Source organism: Neomonachus schauinslandi, chromosome 13, assembly GCF_002201575.2.
Source record: "Neomonachus schauinslandi chromosome 13, ASM220157v2, whole genome shotgun sequence".
NCBI classification, from domain to species: Eukaryota; Metazoa; Chordata; class Mammalia; order Carnivora; family Phocidae; genus Neomonachus; species Neomonachus schauinslandi.
In genome coordinates, this window is record NC_058415.1 from 34,755,536 (window position 1) to 34,756,931 (window position 1,396).

The 1,396-nt window shown below is 45.9% G+C and overlaps 1 pseudogene; it reads right to left on the minus strand.

Moving 5' to 3' along the window:
• Nucleotides 1–1,081: 1,081 nt before the first annotated feature.
• Nucleotides 1,082–1,157, minus strand: LOC123326598 (annotated as a pseudogene).
• Nucleotides 1,158–1,396: the final 239 nt, after the last annotated feature.

Genomic DNA, 1,396 nt, shown 5'->3' on the forward strand with positions numbered 1-1,396 from the left:
TCATTAGCTTTATATCTGCCAATTTAGCATATGTGTTCATATTGAAATATCAGGGAACCTGTAAGTAAAGCTCTTCAAATTTCTTCTTCATCGCAGTGAATCCGAGGCCATATTCGGGAAGATAGGCGGTGGGGGATGTCAGCCCCTACTGGCAAGTGATAGAGCAGCAGAGCACAAAATCGGAACTTTTAGAAGTCAGCTCTGCTGAGGGACGTCGCTCCAGTGGCTAAGCGGAGGGTGAAACCATCGCTGGGACAGTGTGGTCTCAGTACCGTCGGGGTCACAGAAAGACCGGGGGTGCGTGAGTGCGGCGGAGCTCCCAGGTATCAGAGCGGGGAAGCTGGCTGCCGAAACGGAGGCAAGGAGTGGGCTCTCAGCTCGGGGTTGCCATAAACCGTGATCCGTGGCACAGTCAGGCCACTGCTCCTCCAGCAGGGACCCAACAAGTGGCAGATCCGGGGAGACTCCCCTTCCTCCCCTGGAAGGAGCGGCACGGGAGTGCACCACAGGGATCTGCTGGGTATGGAGACTTCACACGGGGTTGTGTGCCAGAGATAGAAATGCTCGGTCACAGGCAGGGTGAGCTCAGAGTACAGCCAGAGACCGGGGAGATGGGAGTGATTGACTGCTTTTCTCTGGGGGCGCACTGAGGAGTGGGGCCCTGAGATCTCGGCTCCTCCAGGGTGGAGATTGGGAGGCTGCCATTTTCAGTCTTGTCCTCCAAAGCTGTACTGAAAGCTTGCAGGGAACAAAAGCTCCTGAGAGCAAATCCAAGCAGATTACTTAGCCCGGACTGGAAAGGGTGGGGCAATTCTGCCTCTGGCAAAGACATTTGAGAACCACGGCAATAGGCCCCTCCCCCAGAAGATCAGCAAGAACAGCCAGCCAAGACCAAGTTTACCAATTAACGAGAACGGCAGAACTCCAGCACCAGGGGAACACTACACATAGAATTCATGGTTTTTCCCCTGATTCTTGAGTGTTTCAAAGTTAATCTTTTTAACTTTTTCTTTTTCAATTTTTGGAATTTTTTCTTTTTCCCCTTTTCAATAAACATTTTATCTATCCCTTTTTTAAAAAAATCTTTTTTATTTTTCATTTTCAGAGAAACTTCTCTAGTAACGAACTATAGAAATGATCCCTGAAAGTATAGTCTTTAGAGTCATACTCTATACCTTCATAGTAGTTACCCTTATTTTTGATATATATATATATATATATATATATATAAATTTTGAGATACAGTTTCTTTTAACAGACAAAAATATACCCTAAACCTCTAGTGTATGGCTTTGTTCTAGTCTCCTGCCTGATCGCATTCTCTCCCTTTTTTTTTTAATCCTCTTATTTCTTTTTTCAACCAAGTTCTTATCTTATCAATTCCTTTTATAAAATC